At 40.7% G+C, this 27882-nt stretch overlaps 1 protein-coding gene and 1 long non-coding RNA gene across 3 annotated transcripts in view; one reads left to right on the top strand and one right to left on the bottom strand.

The window, feature by feature from the left end:
• SNTB1 (syntrophin beta 1) overlaps positions 1-27882 on the top strand; it is a 232020-nt gene that overhangs the window by 43263 nt on the left and 160875 nt on the right. The gene's annotated exons all lie outside the window — the stretch shown is intronic.
• LOC112915953 (uncharacterized) overlaps positions 10676-27882 on the bottom strand; it is a 38494-nt gene continuing 21287 nt past the window's right edge. The window contains exons 3-6 of one of the 2 annotated variants that reach the window (XR_003234213.2): positions 25345-25617; positions 22321-22502; positions 20611-20697; positions 10676-12841 (exon numbers count right to left, since the gene is read on the bottom strand). This is a non-coding gene — a long non-coding RNA (uncharacterized lncRNA). The remainder of the gene's footprint in view (positions 12842-20610; positions 20698-22320; positions 22503-25344; positions 25618-27882) is intronic. The other variant, XR_003234214.2, reaches the window with a different exon arrangement.

Below are 27882 nucleotides of genomic sequence, written 5' to 3' on the forward strand. Positions count from 1 at the left end.
TGATTTCCATCTAGGTCAGCTACTATAGACCCTAAAGGTAGAAATGATTCTTTCCTGGGCTTTACTGCAAGTGCCAGCCCAACTTGTTCAACCCAACCGAAGAAAGATGGTTTTCATGTTATTACTTTTACGAGGTATCTTGCATTTGTGGCTCTCCATGTGTTGGCTCTAGCCTACTTCCCCAGCTTTAACTCCTTTTACCCTCTTATGCTCATCTTCTGCCCATTCAGGTAAGGTTCCCAAAGCCTGCCTTGTGAATATAAGCACCCTCTGAAATTTTCCCACATCATTACCCAAGTGGGTGTCCTGCACCAAAATAAATCTGTCCACCTTATGCATCCATCCATCCATATCCATCCATCCATCCATTGAATAAATTATAATATTTGTTCTCATCTATTCTTACTGTTCTATTCCAGTACTAGAGATGCAGATATGAATAATATCAAGTTCCTGGCTTCATGGAGTTTACATTTTAATGAAAGAAACAAAACAAACACACATATAGATACTTTGATGCTGGGTGCATTAAGTATTATTTTGAAAACTAAAGCAAAGAAAGAAAAGAGAAAATGATACTGGGGTTGGGGAGAGGGGAGGGAATGACTATTTTGGATAAGTTCATCATGGATTCTGGAATCTTAACCATTTGGAGGATTGGGAAGTGGAAGGTTATATAGTCCAGAATACCTCCTAATTTAGGGATCTCTTTGACAGCATCTCTGAAATATAATGAGCCATAGAGATAATATACCATTGCTCTTAAGAGCATAGGTCTTGGAATTAGATTAACCTGGGTCTGAATTCTAGCTCAATCACTTGTTACAACTTCCTTCCATCTCAGAGATGTGATTTTTAAATTTATATATATATAATATAAATATATTTACATTTATATATTATATATAATATATAAAATTTATGTTATATATTTATATGCTTATATGTGTACTTATATAAATGATATATAAATCAATATATTTTAAAATATATAATTAATATATTTTATAGATACATATATGTATGTATATTAATTATATAACATTTATTTAAAATAATATATAATATATACATATGTGTTTGCTTTTTGTAACCCCAGTGTTTCTAGGAACTTTAACTTAACCAAGTAGCCTGACCTGAAATCAAATTGGATTTTTCATTACCTTTTTGTCTAATGAACCAAGTAAACCTGCCCTTCTACTAGGCATGGCTTTTGTTAATTATCTTTTTAAATTTGATGTTCTTTTTTTCTTACTTTGTGTGTTGTTTTAAATGAGACAAATACATGAGGTAGTGTTTCAGGGAGGTTTGTAGGCAAGAGCAAATGAGATTGTCACCAATAATAGGTAGCAGATTATAATGCCAATATTCCCTAGAACATGTTAAGTGACACGGTGAGCAGTGTGCTGCGTTGCCCCATTTGTGGTTAACTGCTTTAAGCTAGAACAAGATGAATAAATGAGAATGGGTGGGAAAAGCTACCAGATTATAATTGCTGACATTTATTGGGCACCATTGTGAGCAGACACTGAACTAGACCCTTAACCTGATATTTCTTTTAATCCTCATACTCTTATTATCCTCATGTTATAGAAAAAGGAATAGAAGCTTACAGAATTTAAGTAGGTAGCTCGGGATGATATAGCTAAGAACTAATTGAACTGCTAGGTTGAGAACTTGTTTTTATTTTTAATAAAATATTCTATTGGCGTACAAGGGAATAAAGCTTTAATCATGAGCCAGATGCATGAGGGAAAAGGAAAAATGGGGCCAGCTGTAAGACCAGACATTTTCTTCCAGTGCCAAGAATAGTATTTTCACCTCTGCAGGTAGAGACACAGTTGTGGGGACAGACCTCTTACATACAAAGCCTAACTTGTAAGATGTACTTTGTATGGCTATCTGAAAGAGTTGTATAAAAAAGTGGAAATAAACACATTTAAGGAGTCACTTGAAGGGCTTCATAAAACCCTCCTGTCCCAAATTACGTCCTCTGCCAATGTGTCATGTCTAAAATTCTTATGTTAGTGATAATACCCTCATGTGGTTTTTCAGGTGTCCTGTTAATGTGGACAATACATTCACAGCCTATCAAATTTCATCAAAATTCAATTTGTCTTTTCACATTTATTCCCACTGTTCCTTACCCTGAGATCACTTTGGGCCCTCACTTGACCTTCTGCTTATATGCCGTCTCACTTTTCTCCCCTCCAGCAGAACGTCTCCATTCTGTGACTGTCCTTCCTTCTTTTGTTCTCCAAAGCAGCAGTGGGTGATCATTGGTTTGTCATTAGATGGAATCCCTTAACCCTAGACGAGGAATCCTTTCCTTAGGAAACACCGTTGTAATGTTGAAGGAACTAGCTGATTCTGGGCATTTGGGATGCCTGAATTGTAGTTTGGGTCAGAGGTCTGGCTGCAGGGAGGGGGCAAGGTTCTTTTCAATTTACCAGAAGCCTTTCCACATTCTTAAATCACAGCTCCCTTTGCTTATGCATCAAGCTGGTTCTGCTTGTAAAATAGAAGCCAGCTCTTCATTTTCTGCCTGACGTCTCATGACAGATGGAAATGTCCCTTCTGCTTCTCATCCTTATCTCTCAGCATCCTTCTTCTCTGAACAAATGAGCATTTGTGACCCTTCGTGAGTCAATTCTGTTTAAACAGAAGGCCAGATACACCTTGGTGTATTCAATTATTTTATAATCAGGTCCTTTTTCTGCAGCTTCTTTCCTCTAAGGGTCAGAGCATGCTTTACAAACTGTATTGGCAACATTATCAAAAGTCAGAGCAGTGACTGGCATTCGAGGACCGTGATTTAGGAGAGAAGAAACATGAAAAGATGGATTTGATTTTGGTCAAGGAATGATAAGCACCTTGTGGGTTACCTGCAGAGGGTGACACCAAGGGAAACCGGATCAACAAATAAATCACTAATGAAAGAGTTTCAGTTGGTGTTGGGGGCAGTTGGGAGCCCACCAAGTTGTTTCTTGTTGCAGACACTTAGCAAATCTCTATGGATTGATTGATTAACTGTGTAAATGCATTAATTCACAGTAGTTTTTCAGCCCCTGGTATGTGCCAGACACAATGTTTGTCCCACCCTGGGCATCCAGAGGCTTGGGATGCTGCCGTAAGATGCAGTAGTGAATGAATATACCATACTGTTTGCCTTTAAGAAGCTTATGTGTAGACCTATGGGATGAATAAACATGATAAAGATGATTAGAAGAGATGAGAAAAAGAAGCGAAATGAAGATGAAATCTGAAGAGCAGAAGTTACAAACTGGCATATTTATAATGGCCTGCTCAGAGTTTAAAAAGTAAGTGTTCTTTTGTCAATATTGAAAAATCGAGAGATCATACACACACACACACACACACACACACACACACACACACACCTTAGATTTTGAGCTGCTTTTGAAGAGCTCAGATCTACTAACATTAGCCCAAATTCCCATTGTAATGACTAGTTGAAGCTGAATAGCCTTTTAGGTAGGACAGACTGTCTCTGATTAAACACATCTTCCCCAGCCCCACCCAATGTACAATACAGCCAGGTTCATTTATACACAAGTGACCCTCTTTTGCAAATATACCTCTTTGCCTGTCTAGTGTTTAAGTTGAAAGTTTGCTGCTTTGAAGTGCAGGAGGGAATGAAGAAGGAAGGTGTCAGTCCTATTTTGAGAGGTGTCAGAGAGGAAGTGACTATTGGTGTTGTTACAAGCTAAAATGTTAATTACATGGAAAATGGTGGATGGATTTTCCCCTACAGAGGAGATCTGAAAAGGAAAAGCAAGCAAATGCCTGGGAACTGTGAGCTTTTGCCTGAAGCATAGTGTTGGGGAAGGGATGGGAGAGAGAAGGAAAGATCAGACCATTGTGGGGCTTTGCTGGGCAAGCTAAGGAATTGGTGCACTTTTATAGCATCTTTCTCTCTGCAACACCCTCTCCCCAAAGACACTAAGACGATGAATTAAAATTCTAAAAATGAGTTAAAGATAAAGCCACTTAGTTACTAAGGCCAGAATCCTGAGGCTTTCCTTGAGTCTTCTGTCTCTATCCCTTCATGAATTTATTTATCAAGCCCTGCCAGTTCCACCTTCTAAATATTCCTCAATTTCCACTCCTCGTCATGTTTATTCTGTTGTGTTGACTGCATTCCTTCCAAGGCTCTCAGCAGTTCCCAGATGTGCTGCTTCTCACCTCAGGACTTCCCACATGCTGCCTCCTTGCCTAGATCTTAATTTCCCTTTGACAAGCTTTGGCCCACCCTTTAGATTGCAGCCTAATTGTCACTAACTCAGGGCACCTTACCCTGACCTGGCCCCATTCTCTACTCCCTCCTCCCCCCCACAAGATTAGGTCTCCCTGTATATGTTCTCAGAACGTCCTTATGCATCTCCACCCTGGAACATATATAACAGTTTTATTACTTGTATAATTATCTGCTCAGTGGTTCTCACCATCTCTCAACTGTAAGTTCTGAGAAAACAAGGGCAAGTTGCATCTATCCTGCCTATTGGGTCACCTGCCCCAACCCCAAGCAGGTGGCACAGTGACTACTGCACTGTATCAGCAGCATTGTCACTGTGGAGTTACAGTTGTAAAATAATGATCAAAAACAATTGCTTGGCATGGTAGTAATACTGTGGTATAGTAATAATTGCTGCCATGTTATTATTGAGGAGTAATGACATTGTGGCTCTGTGAGCAAAGGGACCTTGTTTATATTTTCATTCAAACAGCAAATAATGAGGCTCATTCTGTGCCTAGTTTTGTTTTAGGTGCTAGGGATAGAGCAGTCTCTGACTTTCTGGGGTGTATTTTATTTTATTTTATTTTATTTTATTTTTATTTTTATTTTACTTTAAAGATTTTATTTATTTATTCATGAGAGACACAGAGAGAGAGGGAGAGACATAGGCAGAGGGAGAAGCAAGATCCCTGCAGGGAGCCCGTTGTGGGACTCCATCCCAGGACCCCAGGATCATGACCTGAGCCAAAGGCAGAGGCTCAACTACTGAACCACCCAGGGGTCCCTATGGGATGCATTTTAATAAATACATAAATGAAGGAGAAAGGAAGGGATGGAAGGAGGGAAGGAAAGAATAAAGGAAGGAAGAAAAAGGAGAAGGGAGGGAGGAAGAAGGGAAAGAAAGAAGGAAGAATTATTACCCTAAGTAATGGAATAAGTTGTCTCTGGTAGAGAAGTTTGGCCTGGAAAGATCACATGAGATTTCTTAATACTTCTTAATAATGAAAATCATCAAGTCTCTGAATGATTTATTTGAAAAACTGAAAGTGGAGGTTTCTGTTCACATCCCGTGATTGCTGGAGATTTACAAAGTAAAAACTTTAAAACTTAGAAAGAACCATTTGATGGCTTTCTTTTTTGTTACTGTTGTCGTTTTTTTAATTTTTTTTTTCATTTAATGGCTTTCATACAAGGACTTGGCCAGTCTGTTCATCTAAAGAGGAAATAGAACCTAGACAAATGAGGAGTTCTCCAAGTTCACAAGTAGGCACTTGGCAGACAGGGATCCTGAGGCCAGCACAGACCTCTCCATGCTATTTCAAGCCAATGGCACGTGTGACAGCTGGTAAGCCACCTCTCGGCTTTCAGTGGCAATATAAAGATGAGAAAGATATTTGGTTCCCAGTTTCCCCTCAGTCTGTTTCAGTTTTCTTCTTTACAAACCTATATCAACATATTTTCATAAGACTTTCAGAATAACCAAAATACTGAGCCGTCAAGCACAAGACAGGGCCTCTTCACAGCTCACAGACAACCACAAGATACTGCCAGAGAAGTAGAATAAAATGTACTTGGTAGATAAACAGAAGGAACGTAGTGGTTTATGTAGAGAAGATTGATCCAACTCTTGACATGGAAAGATCGATAAATTTAAGTAGTCTTAAAGGAAAAAAAAAAAAGATTTGGCTTCTCAGTTAGCAGTCTGGTCAACTAATAGCAGACAATGAAAGGAATAATTTAAGACTTAAGCCTCAGATGCAACTAGATTCTGCAACCATGCATGGAAGAAAGAGAATGCTTATGCTGTCTCTCTTACTTCCTCCTGCAATCATGGGGCTGTTGGAGGTTTGCCCTAGCAGCTAATTTAAAAAGTTGGGGAGAACAGATCATTGGAAGTACTTGCTAGGTATAAGCTCTGACCCAGACCTCCTTGACTAACCCCTGGAAGGCTGTCCTCTGAATTTTTTTCAGGCATTCCCTTGATTCAGAGTTAAAAAAAAAAATCAAGCAAACTAGAAGATTGTATTATAACCAATGTTAGAAATAATAATATTTTTATTACTTAAATTTATCTTATTAGTAATAGTTAGCCTTTACTATTTTCCTTTTGGGTGCAAAATACTGTACTACCCACTACATATATAATTACTAACAATTACAAAGTCAGTACAAGGTTGGGAATATTATTTCTAATATTTTTAGAAAAGGAAAATATAAGCGCAGAGAGATAGGTGTAAATGTCTCACTTGGGGTCCTGCAGCTGTGAAGTTACGTGGCTGGGGACTCAGATGCCTGAGGCTGTTGTCCCCACACCATGCTCCGTAAAACCAGAAGGCAGTGAGACAAATCTAGGTCTGTCTGTCTGTCTTTATTTATTTATTTTAAAAGATTTTATTTATTCATGAGAGACAGAGAGAGAGAGAGGCAGAGACATAGGCAGAGGGAGAAACAGGCTCCCTCCAGGGAGCCTGATACAAGACTTGATCCCTGGACCCCAGGATCATGACCCAAGCCAAAGGCAGATGCTCAACTACTGAGCCACCCAGGCATCACAAGCTAGGTCTTTAATGCCATTCTAGTCTATTGCTGGGCACCAAAGTAGTAATCACAGGATCCCTGGAAGAAATTTTCGTCTTTGATTTTTCTTTGGAATTCTCTGCCTTGAAGTTACACAGTAAATTCAAGAAACTGTTTTTCCTTCCCTGGGCGGTTCCAGAGCCATCCTGTGGCCTCCTGATGCACGAATTTGGCTTTCCCAGACAGCAAATCACTTCACCATCCCCCTTCCTCTCTGGTCTTCACGATTCTTGCGTGTGCCAGATGCTTCAGAAAACAAATCCTTTGTGTTGAATTTCCAGACCACAATTCCCAGACCACGGAAGGATGAGGACCGAATTTTTTGTGTTCCGTCATCTTTATTTCTGTGCATATATTTTTAGAGCAAGTTAAAAAGGAGAGGGAGGAAAAACCCACTCCCAAACAAACAACTCCCTGATCTAAATACAGAGAATGCAGGAGTCTTCACGTTCAGGGGAATGGGACAGGATGTCAGCTGTTGCTACAACAGACAGAGCTTGTTTGAATAGAGTCAGAGTGTAACTTCTCTAAGAGAAGGCCACTGGATTGCCAAGGAGAAGGGAGTGCAAGGTTTGGGTGACTTAGCGAAGTGAACAGGTATTCTTTTGCAAGCATCCAGTAGTTAAAATTCTGGCAAACAAGTCCTTTCAACATCTCATTCAACAGAAAATGCCTAATAACGTATAAAATGTATTTCTTGTGGGGGGAAAAATAGAGGGAAGAAGAGGGAAAAAATAATCACTTTTTGTCTCTCCACACAGAAACAACTACGTTTAAAAAATCGGTATGTTTTTCTAGGTTATTTTGTTTGTATAAGTACCTATGGGAGCATGGATATGCTGATACATATTTTTAAAGCAAGGATAGGGCCACACTATATATTCTGTATTGTCACCTGCCTTTTTTACTTTAAAATATACCACCACGGACATCTTTATTGGGAAAAAAGAAAGAAAGAAAGAATGAAAGGAAAGGAAGGAAGGAAGAAAGGAGGAAAGGAAGAAGAAGAGGTGGGGAGGAAGGAAGGAGAGAAGAGGAAAAAAAAGAAAAAAATTCATGATTATTCTTCATTGCATTAGAGTACATCTGGAAGGAATGAATATAAAATAGTTGTTGGCTATATATGTTGCTTTCTACTTACCTATTACAGAGTATCCATATTGACATACTAAATCTTTATTCAACTCTTAATAATTTTCTTAGGGTAAATTGATAAAAGTGGCTGAAAGCTCTGCATATACTCATGATTAAACTGCCTTTATATGCTCCAGATTAATCTATGTGTAGCATCTATTAGGGTTTGGTTTGTTCAGGAAAAACTCTACCAACATTTTAAAAAATAGTAATAAGATTAAAATAAAAGGAAAACGTTAAACCCATTGAGCCCTCTGCAACTATACATTCTATTTACTGATAAACAATGGAATTAATGCCATATCAAACATATTAAGAGTAACTGAAAAGTTATTTTGTATCTGAATGAGTGAGATGATCCTTCTTCTCCAGAAGAGTCGGCCCGCAGGCTGGAAGAAGGACCAAGACAAGTGACAGTTCATGATCATCTCCTTGTGTAGCTCTAGGAACCCGTTACATCTTTCTAGTTCAGGGAATTGCATTAACATTGATCTTTGCTTAAATGGATCTGTCTGCTTTTAGAGGGAAATGAGAAATACTAGCAAATTTTTAGTGTGAGAGAAGTAGATGAACCTTCTTTCAAGGCTGATTTAATCAGCTTCTCTTCCTAATAAATCTGGAAATAAATGGAAGCAAAGACATGAATTTCCCTGGCACATTACCTTTTTGGAGGAAGGATTTCCTGACCAAAAAAAAAAAAAAAAGAAAGAAAGAAAGAAAGAAAGCCTGATGTTTCTTTCATTGGGCCCTATGGTATAACAACAGTACTGTTGCCCTGTGCCCTGTGCCCTGTCTGAGACATACAAACTAAAACAAAGATTCTAGCAATTTCAGTACCACCTGCCAACATAGTAATGCTGACACCCACAAAACTCACAGGAGTCTCCTGCCCCTCTCAATGTGCCTTATTCGCTGGACAACTTGCTGTTAATTTAATGTTGTATTCAGAGATTCCAAGAGGGTCTCAGTTTATCAGGAGATGAAGAATCACTACTTGCACCTTTGCTGCAAATCAGGCTCCATGAGATGTGTGACTTCCTCCGCGGATGCACAGCCCTGTGAACACAGACCTGTGTGTGACCCTTCACTCAGCTTTCTCCTAATATGGTCTGGCTACTCCAGCTTGCATTTACAGCCGTCAGTTACCTAGAGTGATGCTGGCCAGGTATCAGAACATTGATCGAGAAGCCAAGGAAACCGTGTCACGTATGTTTTCATAATTACCTCTGTGTTATTTGCAATTTCCAGACTCTGAGTGATAATGAAACACAGTCAGATCCTCGGTGTCATTTTAAGATCTGTGTCTTTTGAAGATTAAGCCTCATTGGGATTGCCCTCACATACTCTGTTCCTATAAATCAGAGGTTTCCTTTTTTTTTTTTTTTAAAGATTTTATTTATTTATTCATGAGAGACACACACAGAGAGAGAGGCAGAGACATAGGCAGAGGGAGAAATAGGCTCCATGCAGGAAGCCTGATGTGAGACTCGATCCCAGGACTCCAGGATCACAACCTGAGCTGAAGGCAGACGCTCAACCACTGAGCTACCCAGGCCTCCCAAATCAGAGGTTTCCTTGAAGTACATTTGAACAGAAAGATCCAGAAAGAAGAATTTCTGCTTCCATAATGCAATCACTGAGAACCCAAAGGCTCTGGGCCAAGTGGCCAACTCCACACCTTCCTTAATATTCGTAAGAGAAAAAGCAAGTCTTTTAATTTGCATTTTGGGTTATGTTAGTGGAATGACCAGATACCCAGCAGGCAAGTGAGAACACTTGTACCTGTCTTCCATGAACAGCTCGAGTTTGTTATCCTAAAGGCAGAATGGCTCTATTGTCCTAACATCTGCTTGTAGAACTTTTTGACCTTTTCTTCAGGAGTTCTGTTGACTTGAATGTACACAAGAATTACATTAAAAGTTTGCACATATGGTGCCATGTAGAAAACATTGAGAAATTTCTCATCCTTCAGGACTTTTGCCTTAAATTTTAGAACCAAATGGCAGCCCCCACCATTAGCATGCAGTGAGCTTTCGCTCTGGTTCAACAGTGACTCTGTCACATGGTTATGCATACACCTAATGGTCTCCAGTTTCCTGATAAGTGACTATTGATTGTTCCCTTGGTCTGTTCAGGCTGCTATAAGAAAAAACTATAAACTGGGTGGCTTATAAACAATAAATATTTATTTCTTGCAGTGGTGGGAAGTCCCAGATCAAAATGCTGGCACATTCTAATGTCTGGTGAGAGCCCACATCCTGGTTCATACACAGCTGTACTTTCACTATGTCCTCACACAGCAAAAGGGACAAGGGAGCTTTTCTGGGCCTCCTTTATTTTTATTTTTTTATTTTCTGTTTTTGTCATTCTAAAAAAGTTTAATTCCAGTAGAGTTAACACACAGTGTTGTATTAGTTTCAGGAGTTCCATATAGTGATTTCAGCAATTCTATATCTTGGGCCTCTTTTTTTAGAGCGCCAATCTCATTTATGAAGAAGCAGCACCTCCCAGTGATTTCAACAGTTCTAGGTCTTGGGCCTCTTTGATTAGAACGCTAATCTCATTTATGAAGAAGCAGCACCTCCCAGAGGCCCCATCTCCTAAAATCATCACCCTGGGGATTAAGATTTCGAAATGGGAATTTTGGTGTGGGGGGGACACGAGTATTCAGTCCACGGCAATTGTAAAAGCAAACATGCAAAAGGCTTTTTAGTCATTTGATTTTAAACCACTTTAGTTACAGTATTTCCTGATCCTAACACATAATAGATGCAATGTCGATGGAGGACAAAAAGAACAAAACAGACTTACCTATGCAGAATTGTTTGCCCACCTTCGATGGTATCTTTAGGATACAGCATCCTTGCTTCCTCCATGCTTTTCTGTGACTGCAAGGGTGGTTCACACTCTTTTTCTGTAGGTGTCATCTTTCCCTAAATGCATTTTTTTTCATTCATCTTCATGGAAGGGGCAGCCCTTTCTCTGGTGTCCCTCTGCAGGGCAGCAAGAGAGCTTCCTGTAGTTTACCTCTACCTCACTTTACATTTCTTTGGAATGTCTCATTTTTGCACACTTAGAAATCTATATACTTTCTCTCTTCCCAGTCATTATTAAAAACCTGAATTGAGAGTTGCCATAAGTCTGATCGCTGGGGTCACTATTGATTTTACTTGTCTTCTCACTCCTCCCTTCCTCTTGCAAGAGCCACTGGAGAGCCCTGGCTTAGTTTTGAGAAATACATGCTGTGTTTGGGGCCTTCTCTGACATGTATATGGGATTCCCCATCAAAAGCAACAACAACAACAACAACAACAACAACAACAACAACAGCAACAACAGCAACAACAACAAAAATCTATCAGTCTGATAATTTCCAGAAAGAGGAAGGAAATTTCTTACTCTGAGAGGCAGATCTATGATTCCAGTCTGTGATCATATAAAGCTCCTGAATGGAACAACCTAATGAAGTGCCACCCATATGTTTTGAGAGAGTTAACAAATGTCCAAAAAAGGGGAGAACTTCTACCCCAAAAGTAGGAGGAAGCTTCTACTCCTACAGCTAGGGCAGGATGCTTAGGGGCATCCTATCAATGAATCTCTCCACCTTCTGTAGAAAAATAAATGACCTCAGATGAATGTGATGCTGTTGAAAACATCCTCCAGGACTGGTGAGCCAGTTACCTGTCTCAGTAATTCATCCTTTACTCAATAATCCTGCATCAGTACACTTTTCCTTATATTTCATGAAAATCCTTTTTATTGCTTTTCAAACCAACACAGCACAATGCCCAGGAGAGGCAGAAGAATGTTTTTAAAGGCACAGATTTCTGCCTTAAAATGTTTTCTTTAAGCCATTGGCCATAAATTATCAGGCAGTGTTTTAAAGCTTGACTGACAAAGGACTTGCTTCTTCTTCTTCTTCTTCTTCTTCTTCTTCTTCTTCTTCTTCTTCTTCTCTTTTTAAAAAATTTGAATGTCTTTGATTTTGTTCTCTTATTTGCACAGACTTGTTACCTCCAATTGTTTTTTTATACAACCCATTCAGGTGTATATTCTATCTGCCCAGCCCCTGTGGATATTTGGGTTTGTGACTCTTGAGTTAAACCCTTACTTTATCTGGACCCCTGGGTGGTTTAGTCAATTAAAAGTATGCCTTCGGCTCAGGTTGTGACCTCAGGGTCCTGGGAACGCATTGGGCTCTGCGTTCAAAGGGGAGTCTGCTTGTGCCTCTCCCCCTGCTCATGCTTGCATGCATGCTCTCTCTCTCTCAAATAAATAAAATCTATTTTAAAAAAGTAAACTCTTACTTTCTCAGCTTTTTAAATTTTATTTTTATTTATTTATTTTTAAGATTTTCATGAGAGACAGAGAGAGAGAGAAAGGCAGAGACACAGGCAGAGGGAGAAGTAGGCTCCATGCAGGAAGCCCAATGTGGAACTCGATCCCAGGACCCCAGGATCACACCCTGAGCCAAAGGCAGATGCTCAACCGCTAAACCACCCAGGCGTCCCTCTCAACATATTTTATAAAACGCAGTCTTTATATGTATCTCCTACACATACCCAACTTTAATCTTGACCCTAGGATAGTTTTGAAGAATGAGTAGTTACTATGATGTATTGTTCTCCCATATAGTTAGGTAAGAGGTGGCAGTGTTTGCCAATTTCCATGGTGTAAACACTCCCACTGTGCTTGTTGCCAGGTACCAAGACGAAGTCATCACATACTGACTTGGGAAGATATGCACATGATCTGTTATGCTACTATTTATTGCCACCATCATACGTATGATCTTGTTTTGATTTATTTCCTCAGATATGAGCTGATCAGATGAAGAGATATTTGATCATGGCAATGGACAGAACAAAATACCTAGAGAAAAAGAAAATACATTTTTTCAGGCAAATCCTAGAGTTATATAAAATATGAGATCAGCAGTTTTTTTTCTATACAGGGCCAAAGAGTAAATGTTCTAGGCTTTGTAGGTCACATATGCTTTTTAATACACACTTGTCCTTCTTCCTCCTTTTTCCTTTTTCTCCTTTTTCCCCTCCTCCTCCTCCTCTTCTTTCTATGCTATTTTACAACCTTAAAAACAAAACAAAACAAAACAAAACTATTTTTAGCATACAGGCTCTACAAATGCAAGCCAAGAGCCAGACTGGCCCATGGGCTATATAGCTTGTAGACTCTTCATATAAGAGTAAATAAATAAATCCAAAAAGGGGGGGGGGACCCCTGGGTGACTCAGTGGTTGTTGGGTGTCTGCCTTTGGCTCAGGTCATGATCCTGGGATCCGGGATCAAGTCCCAGATCGAGCTCCTGCGAAGAGCCTGCTTCTCCCTCTGCCTATGTCTCTGCCTCTGTGTGTGTGTGTGTGTGTGTGTGTCTCATGAATAAATAAATCTTTAAAAATAAAAAATAAAGGTAAAAATGGGGAAGATGCTTAGATTCACATTTTTAAAAATCAGAAGGGGGTAAAATACCGCATTATATGGTTACAGTTTTAATCATGTATATCTGAGTACCAGTGCAGAAAACATAAATCAGTTACCTATAGATTTTTAATTCAAAGAAACAAAATCATTCAATAGTTGCCATCAAGACTTGGTCATACATCTGGATATACATCTGGGATATGATCATGTGAAGAAATGCCTCATCTAAGAGAAAAAGAGCTATAAGAAGTGGAAGTGGTTACATTGAACACCAAGAACATGCATCCTTGTGTGCAAACTCATGGCTTTACATAAGGGTATGGACAGAAGCTGCGAGAATGTTACTGTGCCTAAGTGATTAACAGTTTGAGCTATGGAGGCACCTGGGTAGCTCAGTGGTTGAGCATCTGCCTTTAGCTCAGGTGGTGATCCTAGGGTCCTAGGATGGGTCCCGCATTAGGCTCCCCACAGGGAGGCTTCTTCTCCCTCTGTCTATGTCTGTGCTTCTCTCTCTGTGTCTCTCATGAATAAATAAATAAAACCTTAAAAAATAAAAAAAACAGTGAGCTTGAGCTGCGGATTCAAGTCCTTGCTCTGTTGCTGACTACCTGTGGTGTAATCAGCCTTACAAATCACTTGGGCTTGCATAGTGCTCCTAATTCTTCTTCAAATTTTTGCCTTCCTCACAAAGAGGGGAGTGTTGCTATCCTTCCTATTTTGTTGGTTAGGAGGTGGGGGAGGGGGTCCTAAATGCCAAGGACTTATTCAAGATGGCCAAGTTAATGGAAGAGTTGGGGCTGGCATGAATGAAAAGGATGCAGAGCCCCCATTTATACATCTGTAAAATGGTAGTAATAATTGTAACCACTTCATAATGTTGCCGTGAAGATTGAGTAAATAGATTCGATGTGTTGATAATGTGTCTGGTGCATCTAAATGCTCTATAACTATTAGTCATTATTATCGTCTGACTGCAAAATCCAGCAAAGGATGGGTGATGTCTCGTTGAGGGATCACTCTATACAAGAAAGATGTAGAGGTGATAGAGAATCTGAACTTGGATGCTTTATTGTGTAAAATAGAAAATAGAGCATATGCCATGTTCTTGACATGACAGCTTCATGGCTCAGCATACATGGAAAGCATGATCAGGGCGTGGCTGCTGTGGACTTCACCTTGTCTTCAGCCATATTTATTTATTTATTTTTAAAAGATTTTATTTATTTTATTCATGAGAGACACAGAAAGAGAGAGAGGCAGAGACACAGGCAGAGGGAGAAGCAGGCTCCATGCAGGGAGCCTGATATGGGACTCGATCCCACGACTCCAGGATCAGGCCCTGAGCCAGAGGCAGATGCTCAACCACTGAGCCATCCAGGCATCCCTTCGGCCATATTTATAAGTCATACATTACTCCTCTTCCCTTCCAGCCCTTCTCATGTGACCAAAATTAAAGAATCAAAATTTGAAAAGTGGAAAGGGGGAAGAATCCAGTGTCTTGCCTATGGCAAGCACAGATCATAGATTTTTTTTTTATTTATTATTTTTTTTTTTTTTAGAAAGGAAGCAGGCAGTTGCTTTCCTGTTGAATTTCTTTTAGTCTCATTAGCTGATTTTTCCTGGGACTGGATTGGTTATTCTGGGAATATGGGTTCATGCCTGACTGCATCTTTATCACCCATGCCAGCCCCAACTCTTCCATTAACTTGGCCATCTTGAATAAGTCACTTGGCGTTTATGACCTCCTCTCCCACTTCCTGACCAACAAAATAGGAATGATAGTAACACTCCCCTCTCTGTGAGGAAGGCAAAAATTTGAAGAAGAATTAGGAAGCACTATTCAAGCCCAAGTGATTTGTAAATATTTAATACCTAGTAGTTGAGGTAAATGTCAGGAGAGTGTGGAACTCAACATCAATCTTTTTGTTATGAAAGCTCTTGAGATGTGTTTAATCCCAATGCAAACATCGGGGACCCTGAGCTTCTCTGACCCTTTCTTCTTTTCCTTCTTCCACGATACCCAAATATTTCCCATCCAACATCACGTAACAGCTCATTTTAACTCCTCTGCAAAAGTTAATTTTGGTTCATCAGGAGCCCTCCTGTCCTGCTCTCCATCCTTTGAGTCCCTAAATGCTTGCACAGAAATACTTAGTCTTCCTTGGGAAATTCCCTTTTGTGACAGAAGGACCCTTTTGTGTTTGAACTCAGACTGAATGCCTTTGTCCCAGAACAATAGCCACTGTTGGAATTCCTCTCTTCTCCTTAGGCTAGCTTATTTCCTTGGAGAGGCTGGGCCAATTTCCCTTCAACTTCACAGCCCTGCTGGGTCCTGGTACCTAATGAGACCCTGCATCTGCTACTGTCAGCAGGGCTCCCTGATTGAGGATGCACGGGGTGTAGGTAAATTGGGAAGGGAGAGGGATTATTTTAAAAATAATTCCAATAATGCATGGAGCTCTTTCCAGATTAACTCTGTTCTTTCTCTTGAAATCACAAGAGCTTTTCAGTGAACACTGCTCTGGACACAGTTTCACAGGGGAGATCTGCCCCACTCTGAGGATGACTTAGGCTTCCATAGTTCACTGCTGTGCCCATGTCACACCCACCTCCGCTGCCAGACTGAAGAACAATTCTTAGGAACAATGATTTGCTTTGAAATTTTAGCTTATTCCTGAATTGCAGAAATGGTTGATGAGTTAGGTCTTCTGGTTACTTTTTATTGGAACAGAATGGAGCACAGATTCAGAAATTATTGGAGCTGCCCTCTTTGAATGGAAAAAAAAAACACAACAACCCAAGCAACAATAAAAATGTTGTCATTTTTGCTGAAAAAAAAATGAAACAAAAACAAAAAATGATGGATGAAGTTATGTTAAGTTAGATAGCTTATATTGTATTGAGTCTTGCAGTTTACATAGGGCTTTTTAGGTACCTGATGTTCTGAGGTTGAAAGTGGTTTTTTTTAGGTTTTTGGTTGATAATATTCAGTGACAGTTCTTGAGGACAGAGCTAGGATGAATGGGGAATTATAAGGAGGAAACTTTCTGTTACATTGAAGAAGGAAGGAAGAGGTGTGTTGAGGGAAAGCAGGAGGAAAGAAATCACTCAGCCTCTCTAAGACTTGCTTTCCTTATTTGAAAAAAAAAAATCTTTTTTTTTTCTTTTGTGTGTGTGTGTGAGAGAGAGAGAGAGAGAGAGAGAGCATGCCAGGTGGGGAGGGGCAGAGGGCCAGGGAGAGAGAGAATCCTAAGTGGGTTCCACCCCTAACTCAGAGCCTGATGCAGGGCTCAGTCTCACCACCCTGATCATGACCTGAGCTGAAATCAAGAGTTGGACCCTTAAGCAACTGAGCCACCCAGGCGCCTGGAAAATAATACTCCTTATCCTATTTTTCACAGAAGATTTTGTATCATCTGCAGTAGACTCTAAAAGAAAGCCCTACTTCATCCAAAACATGCTTTACAAGTTTGGGTGGATGTTACTGCTTATATTATGATGATTCGTGACAAGTAGGCCTACCTAAAATTCTTCATTTCCTGGCCTACCACACTGTTAGGTTCCCACTTTCAGGGGTTACATGGTAACTCCTCAACACTCATCAACACTTCACGGGATTGGTTTAGCCACATGTCTTCTTGGGAGAGCTACCAGGGATGAAAAATGGGATTATACATTATGACAAATGACAGAGGGTTGAGAAAAGTTCTGAATTGGAGGATCACAAGGAGCAAATGAAGACTGCATTGCAAAGGTAGGTGGAGAGCATGCTGAAGCCAGATCTCATGAAGATAGACCCTGATACGGTTGACCCTGGATCTTCTCTCAGCCATTAAGAGTATCAACAGTTGCCTGTTCCCCTAAGTGACTCCAGAACTCCAGGGTGTCCCCCGATCTCTGGATAGTGCTTGCAATTAGGTTTTTCTGAGCTTGTTTTCATTTTCATTTTTTAAAAAAGATTTTATTTATTTATTCATGAGACACACACACACACACACACACAGAGAGAGAGAGAGGCAGAGAGACACAGGCAGAGGGAGAAACAGGCTCCACGCAGGGAACCCGACTTGGGACCCGATGCCGGGTCCCCAGGATCATGCCCTGGCCCGAAGGCAGCGCCAAACCACCAAGCCACCCAGGCTGCCCATGTTTTCATTTCTTTCTTTATCAAAAATTGCTAGTTTATAGGAAATGATGTCAAGTTTGGATATAAATTGCCTTTCCCTCCCCTCTTAGAACATCCATTGTATAAATCATAGTATTTATTTAAACTGAAAACAAATTATTAGCTAACTAACATTTCTTTGGTGCCTTGTAGTTGACAGAGTATTTTTCATATGTTATATGATTTATCTAGAGCATTAACTCTGTGAAATAGGTATCCTGAATCTTTTTGGGAAAATGAAGGTAATAATACATACTTGTCTCATGAGATTGAGAGGATTAAACGAAACATTTGTAAAGAACTTTGCATAGCCCCATGGCATAGAGAAAACAGTTCTAATGCTTCTATATTATGGGTAAAGACACAAATTCCGAGTGATTTTGTGATATGTTCAAGGTCACAGGACAGGTTGAAGGTGGATCCATCACTTGGGCTACTGTGTCACCATGCTGGCTCCATCATGCTAACATGTCAATGAACAAGCAAACCATTTGACATTTAAGTTTGGATTCCATGTTGAAAACTGTTGAGAAAGAGAGAGAGGAGAAGGGGGAAGAAAGAGATATGGAGAGCGATAGAAAAGAGCACAGAGAGGGTGCTATCTTCTGAATGTGTGCCCCTAAATTTCGTATGTTGAAATCCTGATTCCTGATGTGATGGTATTAGTAGGTAGGGCCTTCAGGAGGTGCTTAGGTATTGAGGGATGGAATCCTTGAGAATGGGGTTAGCACCTTTATAAAAGAGACCCCACAGAGCTTCCTAGACCCTTCCACCACGAGAACTGCAATGAAAACTCTGGGACCTGGAAGGGAGCCCTCACCTGACTCTGCCAGCACCCTGATCTCAGACTTCCAGCCTCCAGCACTGTGAGAAATAATTTCCTGTTGTTTACAAGCCACCCAGTCTGTGTATTTTGTTACAGCATCCCCCACAGACTAAGACAGAGAGAATTGAGAATGTTAACTTGTTAAGACACAGGTGAGAGCTAATGAGTACTTCACCCAGGTGTGATTTAGGAGAAAAAAATATGTGCGCCTGTGGCTTCGGTATGGTAATGTAATCAGAAGGCTTATGGGAATGAAGTGCATTTAATTTTCCTCCGGCTTCTGGCTTCCAAGGCTTCCATGCTTTAGCCCTGCCACATCAGCCCTTGCATATTAATAGATGGTTGGCATGGCAATCCCTGGGGGGCCCAGACTGAGGGAGAGGCCCTCTAATAAAATCCAACCAGGTTCACTGGAAGGTGTTTGTGAAGCCTTTTTGTATATGCTTTGCTTCTGGACTCCCTACATACATCATGGAAATGTTATTTCCAGCCATGGAAGTTTTGGTCTCAAGTGAAAGTAGCCCTTGATAGAATTTTGAGGTAAGCAGATTCGTGTTCATTGGCTCTCAGCTTTTCTTTTATTTTTAAAGATTTACTTATTAGGGAGAGAGAACATGAGTAGGAGGGTCAGAGAAAGAGGGATAAGGAGAGAAGCAGGCTCCATGCTGAGCTCAGAGCCTGATGCCAATGGGTCTTGATCTCCCAACCCTGAAGCCATGGCCTGAACCAGAATTGAGTCAGAAGCTTAATGGAATAGCCACCAGGTGGTCCCTCACAGCTTTTCTTTATGTCCCCCCTCTACCACTACCATACTTTCAGCCAACTTTTTCCTGCTGCAAAGCCTAAGCTGTTCTCTCTCTAGTTCCCCATTGTCCACCAGTCTAAGGATTACCTTCAAAAGAGCATAGTTAACAATAAAAACGCTTGGGGGAGTAGTTGAGAGCCGACTTTGACTCTGCTTGTCCTTTCTCCTCCCAGTTCTTCCTCCTTTTTTTTTTAATATTTTATTTTATTTTATTTTATTATTTTATTTTCACAGTGGTACAGCAGTTTATTGAGATTTGTTTTGTTTTTTTTAATAATAAATTTATTTTTTATTCTAAGAGCACCCTGGATTGACTCCTGTTTCCCACTGTGTACCGGTGTGCGAGGGGCTGCCGTCACAATACGGCGAAGACTGCTAAATCCTGCTGAGAACCCTAGAGTTGCATCTGCTCATTTGATAACTGAAGCTGTATTATTTTCCAAAGGCCTCAGCAATTTCACCTATTAAGTGGTCTTAACGTTGCTGTCAGGCATTAAAGGAGGTAGCATAGAGCCAGGCACATGTTAAGCCCTCAATAAATATTAGCTTTCATGACTATTGTGCAAATACAACTTGGCACCAGTCTTGAACTTCTCAAGTTATAATCTGCCTTCTTCCTCTTTGTGGGTCTCTATTATTTTTATTCAACACAATATTTATTGAATATTTGATAAGTCCTGAGCACTGTACTAAGGTCTTTACAGTTGTTGGTCTTTTTTTTTTTTTTTAATTTTATTTATTTACTCATGAGAGACACAGAGAGAGGCAGAGACAGGCAGAAGCAGGCTCCATGCAGGGAACCTGATGCGGGACTCGACCCTAGGACTCCAGGATCATGCCCTAGGCCGAAGGCAGGCGCTAAACCCCTGAGCCACCCAGGGATCCCGCATTCATTGGTCTTACTTAATTCTTCACGATAAGCCTGCAGGTTGGTATTATTACTTAGACCTTTGGTGATGATAGCCTTCAACAAGACAGATATTGTGCCTTCCTCCCGGATCTTGCAGTACAGTGGGAAAATCTGGTGTTAACTAGTTTAAACTAGTAATTGCAACAAAGTAATCACAGCAGCTACTTCTCCTTGAGGCATGACCTGTTTCTCCATAGGGATTATGGGATCCTGAAGTTTAAATAGAGTTTGCCTTACTATTGCTAAGTGTGCGGTATTGTGAAATCTATCACCAACCTCTTGTGTCCCTGAGGGATCTTATCAGTGAAAGCTTAGAGATGGCAGAGAATAGAAAAGATGTGGTTGTTTGCATGTGGGGGTGAGAGCTAGTTATTTGTCATTGCCTAGTAAACAAGAGCGCAGAGCCATGCTCATTCCTTCTTTCAGAAGGGACCAAAGAGCTTGGAATTCCCAGCGAACATCCTTAGAGCAGGCTGTTGAAGAAAGAGAAAGATTACCTGGTTGGCTAAACAGGAGTTTCAGACAGACTTGTTGCTTGGAGATCTAGAGTCCCTGAGCCTGGACCGTGCAACTCCACGAGCAACCTGTTGATCATAGAACCAACGTTTCAGGAAAAATGTGCAACAGACACCTCTGCCTGTACCACCAGTAGTCAGCCATGGACACTCTTCCTACCCTTTGATTTAAAACCACAGCCAGATTTTTTAACACTGATAGGCATTGTGATCCATGCAAAGCCTTTCTTAGGTAAGATGATTCATTCCAGGAAAAGGAAAGGAACAGGCCACCAAATGATTCTGAAGTAAATTACTGTGTGTTTGTTTTTAACCACCTTGTGAGTACCTCTTAGAAACGATATTTGGCTACCTCATACTTTCCATACATATAATTTCACTCTCAGTCAGGGCCTATTAGGTAAAATTAGTGTTCTCTGTCACTACTCTGTAATGTTGGTCACATGGACCAGCGTTCTTGATATTCCTAATAGTTATGGTTCGAATTGCCCCTTGAAATGAATGTGTTTTATCCCAATGTATAAACTCCCCAAAGCGAAAGCAGATGGAGTTGACTTATGCCCATTATGTAAGCAGCCATGCCCTTTCAATTTGGCAGCGTGCAGGTGTCTCAAAGAAGCCTTGTACACTCTCCCTATTCATAGAATATTCCTTTGTTTCAAAATAAAAACTTTCAACTCTGAACTGAAGTAACTGGCATAATGATTTGAAAGCAAAAGAAAACCTTTTCATGTTCAAGAACCCAGAACCCACATCCTCAGAGTGAGATAGATTTCTGCTTTTCTGGTTAAACACGAGGAGGAACCAAAAAAGTCTCCTTTAAATATGAGCTCTGCTGGAGATGGCAAACATCATTTCGGATGTCTTAGCTTTCTTTCTTTTTCTTTCTTTCTTTTTTTTTTTTTTTTTTTTTTTTGAATCATAAACTGTGATGCTGTCTTTCCCTCCGTGGCTCAAGGTTGCAGAAATGAGTAAACATACAAATTGTGGGAAGCTATTTGATAACCAGAGGGGACTTAAAAAAGTAGCTGATTTACCAACAAGTCATATGAGCCCTTGGAAGAAAAGAACACAGCTGCCATATCCTGTTGAAAGTGTCAGTAGTAAAACTCTTTACAAAGGTTTTGAGCTTTCCAACTTTTAATTTTCATCCCCTCACGGAGAGATAAGCATCTTGAAAAGAGCCAAATTGCTTCATGCGGCCGTCAGAGGAAACTCCAGTTTTGAATCACTGCTCACTGCTTATATAGTCCCCTCATTTTCATGAAATAAAATCATCATACTAGTTGCCTTTGCAGAAATTATATGGCATTTGGGAATGTGGAGTGTTGTCGGTTGAAGTTCATTTCAGGGGGAAGTTAAAAATTTAACAAGTCATAATCATTTCTCGGAATTAAACCCAGGGTATCTTGTAACAGCTGGGGTGCATTAACGACAGAGGAAGGTTCTGCTTGGGGCATCTACATGGTTGGCTTCTGGTTCTGGGTTTGGCAGTTGCACTCCGAGTAATTCAGGGCAAGTGTCCTCTCCGTGGGCCCCACTTCCCTCCCTTGTGGCCTAAGCCTGATGTCTGCGTGTTCACCCAGGTCCCTTTTCTGCACTGACATCCTGCAACTCCTGGAAAGGCCAGGGAGCTAAGCTTTTCAGACGAAACAGTAAGTAGTCAAGGAAATCTCAGAAGTCAGCTCTTACAAATCTGGCCCATCAGGGGTTTCAAAAACCGGCCAGTGAGATGATACTGATCCTGTTGATTTGTTCCCGATACTCTGCCATTGACCATCTTTCATTCTTTCTGAACCTGGAAGGAAGGAGCTGCTACCTCATTTTATGGAACTGTGTAGATCTTAGTAATTGTGGTCTTGTAGTTTCTTTAACTGGTGAAAAGCAAAAGAAAAAAAAAAAAACGAGAAAGCTAAGCAATCTTTCTCCCCCCTCTTAAGCAAACTAAAATAGACAAGGTATAATTTGACCTAGATTTATAAAACTAGTTTATTCATTTAACTGAAAACACCCGTCCATTTTCTTGGTAGCTATATTTATTAAGCCACCCATGGCAGGCTAAGTAAGCTAAGCTAAGCTCTCTTTACATATACACTATTTAAAATCTTTAAATCACCATGAAGGATAGAGGTCATCATTCCCACTTTATAGAAGATGAAACTGAAGGGCAAAGATATTAAGTAACTTGCCCAGGGTGACTCAATTCGTGATGGAACAAGATTCTACCTCAACCCAGTGACCCTATCTGCACTACACTGTAAATATCAATTACGTATATGTGTGTAAAACACATTGAAGAGGCGTAAGTGAGGGTAATACTAGCATTTGCAAAACATTTTGTGGCAACATGAAACTCATTTGGCGGTCCCTTTTAAGCTCACCATGTGCAGATTTAGAATTCATTAGAACAGTCCCTGGCATATAGCACATTCTCACTTTGATTAAGCAGGTACTTGGATTTATAACAATGGAATATGTGTATGGGACATCACTCTGGGGTTGGTGATAGAATGGACGGTGCATCTGTTGTATGTTGAGCTGAAATGATGGTTTTTACAGTCCTCGTGTTTGCAATTTGGCCTGATGGAACAGTCATTGGCATAGTGGCCAATGGGACAGCTGCCCATTGTATTCAGGGTCCTGGGCCATTAACACACACTCTCTGCTTAAAAATATGTGGGTGGAGGGGCACCTGACTGGCTCAGTTGGTTAAGCATCTGACTTCAGTTCAGGTCATGGTCAGGATCCTGGGATCAGGCCCCACTTCGGTTTCCCTGTTCAGTGGGGAGTCTGCTTCTCCCTCTTCATCTGCCCTTCCCCCTGCTCATGCTCTCTCTCTCAAATAAGAAAAAAATATGTGGGTGGAAATATTGGATCCAACAAATTGAATTTCACATCAGACGTGTTTTCCCAGTGGCACTGTTATTTTGTGAGGTTGATGATAAGTTAGGCATGGTTCTTGCCCTCCTTCAGCCTGCTCTGAAAGCAACAGGACCTTCATTGTGGGTATCTTTGATAAGCATAAGAACATATGGGCAGAGCATGGAGCTATCAACAATAACCAATAATAATTATAATTATAGCTTCACAGAGAAACGTTATTTTAAAAATAATTTTGAATAATTAACGCATGCTTGGAGTGCATAGTTCGATAAGAACCAAAAGTTTCACCTCCCATCCTCTCTCTCATTCACCCAATTCCCCTCCCAGAAGCAACCACAATTACCAGTCTCTTGAGGAATATTCCAGAACTCTTCGAGACATATTCAAATACTTCTGTATGTATGTATTCTTTTTCCACAGAGTAGAACACATTCTACACAATTCTGCACCTTGGTTAGGAAATAGAATATTCTTTGAAAATAAAGTGTCTAAGGAGGCCACTTAATGAAATGAGCACTGGGTGTTATACTATATATGGGCAAATTGAAATTTTTTAAAGATTTTATTTATTTATTCATGATAGACACAGAGAGAGAGAGGCAGAGACACAGGCAGAGGGAGAAGCAGGCTCCACGCCGGGAGCCCGACGTGGGACTTGATCCCGGGACTCCGGGATCACTACCTGGGCCAAATGCAGGCGCTAATCTGTTGAGCCACCCAGGGATCCCCTGGGCAAATTGAATTTAAATAAAATATTTTAAAAATTAAAAAATAAAAAAAAAAATAAAAAAATAAAAAAAATAAAAAAAAAATAAAAATTAAAAAATAAAGGGGATCCCTGGGTGGCGCAGCGGTTTAGCGCCTGCCTTTGACCCAGGGCGCGATCCTGGAGACCCGGGATCGAATCCCACGTCGGGCTCCCGGTGCATGGAGCCTGCTTCTCCCTCTGCCTGTGTCTCTGCCTCTCTCTCTCTCTCCCTCTCTCTCTCTCTCTCTCTGTGACTATCATAAATAAATAAAAATTAAAAAAAAATTAAAAAATAAAAATAAACTGTCTAGTACCTAGGGGTCAGTTAATAAATACTTTACTTAACAAATAATTCACAAAGATAACAGGCAAGAGGGAGTGGATGGAGAAAGGATATTTGCTTTCTCCCCAGTACTACTGCCCCACAGTAAAGCTCAGAAAGATTTGCCACAGAAGCTGGCTTCTAAATATGAGATGTAAAGCTAGGCGATGTAACTAAAAGACCACAAAGCTTGGAATCACACACAGAATTTGTTAGCCATTTATTCACTCAGTGATCAGTAGACTGAGAATTCTCATAGAAAGCCGTGCAGCCCAGTGCTAGGCACATGGTGGATTTTACACAGGGATGATAAAAATTTCCATTCTGTCATGAATTTCCTCTAAGGTGTTTTGGCTCTACTTCACCCTGAGTCTGGTCACAATATTGTACATACTGTGAAAAAAAAATATGGCATTAGTTTTCCTTGTTTCCGAAAGCAGTGGCCGTGAGTATTACTCACCCTTTGGGTAATACTCTGTACTGGGTGCCATACGCAGCACTCTGCATACAGGATCACATTGAAGGCTCACATCAACCCCATAAGATAGTTATGGCTACTACCATTATCTTTCAGACCAGACATGGAGCAGAAAATAAAATATTTTTCTCACATCCACCCTTCAGGTGAATGGCAGCTGTAGAACTTGAACCCTGATCTGCATGCTCCTCATGCCACTCGCCTGCCCCTTATCTGGATTAGACGGTTTCACACTCTGTAGACACAGTCCTTGGACACCAAAGAGAAAAAAAATGAACTTTCTACCTCAGCCTGGTTCCCAGCACACATCCCTGACGTTTCAGGCAGGTTTCTGCAGCTCATTCAGTTATTGCAAATGCAAATAACGAGGTGAGGCACACTTTGCCCCCACGTGTCAGAGATCCCATACTGTTCTTTCCTGTGCTGGTCAGCAGGGGAGGGCTTGTATTGAGATCCATTTTCTGATCTCTCCCACTCATGCCTTCCAGCCCCCGAGATTCAGGAGAACCCTGGTGCCTCTTCATCTCTTGATCACAGCAGGATCCATAGTTCCTGCAGCTTGATGCAAAAAGGGAGGGAGACAAGTGTTGACTGAGAATTCTGGCAAACATTATTTAAACTGAAGAGGAACACTGCAGATTGACTACTAGACTATTAGTGCTAGTAATGCCAGGATGCTTTCTTGTCAGCATTCCAGTTTCAGATGTTTATGACTGTTTAATTACCTCCACCATTCCACAGCACCAGGATGTGCCTCTTCAAAACATGACTGCAAGTTCATTGTCAATTAAAACCAGCTAAATGCACTCTCTACGTTGTGGGTCTTGATTGCTTTTTTTTTTTTTCCATTCCGAGGACTGTCACAAATAGTCCAGATAACGGCTCTAATTTTCCCTTTTAGAACTCAGATTTTTTTCCATTTGTACCATGAAAAGAAAAAAAAAATCTAGTGGAATTGTTTTCTTTCTGCTGAAGTGTGATTTTCCCTGTAATGAGTATTTAAATGGGAGTCTATTTCAAAATGTCCACCCTCATCTTACATGCTGTCTGAAATTTACTTGTAAATTTTTTTGGCCATTTGGGTAATTCTGGGAATTACAGATTTCCATCTTGAAAGAGAAATGTAATCCAGAGAGGGGGATTTTATCAAGAAAATAGCTTTGCTGTGAAAATATATGGTTCTTTTCTTTTACAGAGCAACAAAATGAATTCTTATACAATAAAATTTATACCACTGATACCAGTGATACAAAATTTCTATCAGTGTCTCTGAGAATATTGAAGAAGCTAGAGAAGAGATAGTCTGAGAGCTAAAATAATATTCAGGCTGTTAAGTGATATTTAATGATTTTTTTAAATGTAAGTGTTAAAAAATAGATTCTTAAAACTGAATGAGCACAGAGTTTTTAAATTAGAGTGAGCAAAATCGTTTTGCTTATGCCACAGCGGTGAGCGGGGAAAACTTTAGCTCTTGTCGAATACATGGTAAAAACAGAAGCCCTTATTGCAGTGGGAAAGGAGGTAGTAGTTCAGGATAATGAGCCCTGAACTCAACACAACTGACCTTCCACTTGATCATCAATCAGATTGAGTGGGTCGGTTTATAACAAGTTAACAGTAATATCTTCCTTTAGGCTTTTGGTACTAGTGGTCTAGTGCCATTATCAGTGCTAATGACAACTCTTCATGGGGTTTGTGAAGGACATTGAGGAATTTTCACATAGCATTAAGAAAGGCTCTTCTGTCTGGGATGATCCAGTAGCTGCCTTAAGGTTAAGAAGACAGACATAGGTAGTGTCTTAGGATTCCTGTCAGGGGCACCTGGGTGGCTCAGTGGTTATCTGTCTTTGGCTCAGGGTGTGGTCCCAGGGTCCTTGGATTGAGTCCCGCACTGGGCTCCCCGCAGGGAGCCTGCTTCTCCCTCTGTTTGTATCTCTGCCTCTCTGTGTGTCTCTCATGAATAAATAAATAAAATCTTTTTTTAAAAAAATAAATATTAAAAAAAAGGATTCCTTTCTGCCCTAGGTTACTGTGATTAATATTGTGTATTGGAGGACCTACAGGAATATAACATGTGCTCTTTCTCCCTTCTGGCTTCTGCTGCCACCAGCTTCCTTCCCTCAGTCCTCTTTTAGTTTGGGGTCCCCTGAAAGCAGAGTCTGAAACAGAGACAGAGGCACAGGTAGTTTATTTGGGAGGCAACCTCCAGAACCTGGAGTGAGGGCAGAGAGATTGCTCGAGGGAAGAATGAGAAGTCGTGAAGAGCAAGCACAGTATTGAAATATGGAGCTGGTTACCACTTTGGGCAGCTGGGGCTAAATCTCATCGGCCACCCTTCGAGGAAGTGTTCCAAGGGCAACTAGAATAACTCGCCCCTGCCACCACCCTAGGTTTGAAGGCTGGAGCATTATCCACCAACTCCTCACCCTACCCTTGTTCCCTCTCCGACCTCCTGCTTCCCTGCTTCACATTAAATCTTCTGCACTTGGCTGAGTGGGTTCTGCAGCTTTGGGGAAAGTTCCGAAGCAGAGTTTCTGGGAAGCCTCAAGTATGGGAGGCTCTCTGCAAAGGGATGGCTGCCAGAAGGGATGGGGTCAGGGGTGGGCAAAATGGGTGAAGGGGTGTGTGTGATCCAGGCTTCCAGTTACAGAATGAATTAATCCCGGAATAAAAGACACAGCAACATGGGGAATATAGTCCGTACTGTTGTAATGACTTTGTACGGTGACAAATGGTAGCTGCACTGGTGGTGAGCAGAGTGCAACGTATAAACTTGTAGACTCACTATGTTATATTATATCCTTGAAACTAATGTAACATTGT

Source organism: Vulpes vulpes, chromosome 13, assembly GCF_048418805.1.
Source record: "Vulpes vulpes isolate BD-2025 chromosome 13, VulVul3, whole genome shotgun sequence".
NCBI classification, from domain to species: domain Eukaryota; kingdom Metazoa; phylum Chordata; class Mammalia; order Carnivora; family Canidae; genus Vulpes; species Vulpes vulpes.